The sequence below is a fragment of the Ipomoea triloba genome, chromosome 11 (assembly GCF_003576645.1).
Source record: "Ipomoea triloba cultivar NCNSP0323 chromosome 11, ASM357664v1".
In the NCBI taxonomy this organism is placed as follows: domain Eukaryota; kingdom Viridiplantae; phylum Streptophyta; class Magnoliopsida; order Solanales; family Convolvulaceae; genus Ipomoea; species Ipomoea triloba.
Genome location: NC_044926.1, coordinates 21,515,889 through 21,516,363, shown reverse-complemented (window position 1 = coordinate 21,516,363; position 475 = coordinate 21,515,889).

Genomic DNA, 475 nt, shown 5'->3' with positions numbered 1-475 from the left:
AAAAGGAGAGAGAGAGAGAGAGAGAGAGAGAGAGAGAGAGAGAGAGAGAGAGAGAGGTGGTGTAATCCTCTTAATCCACTCTTCTCCTTTCACTCCAAGGAGGGAATTCACTATCTTCAATCACCCAAATACAATAGTGAACAAGTGCCCACCCAACACTTTCTAGAACTCTGAGTGTCTTGCACAAAGCTACACTCTCCTAGGATTTTCACAAGTTCCCCTTTTTACTCTAACATCTTTCTACACTCAGTAGAGATAGTTTTACAAAAAAAGATAAATTATTTCTGTCTCAGACTTGAAGTTTTATCGTATGTAGCTCAATACTTGCTTATCACTTGTTTTCTCACTTCACTTTTCGTTAAGTCTTCATGGGTATTTATAGTTGTTTAAGCTATTTGCCCATTGATTATCTCTTGATCTTGATCGCCCATTCTTGGCTTGAGATGATCTAATAAGATTTGTCAACTTGATTTGC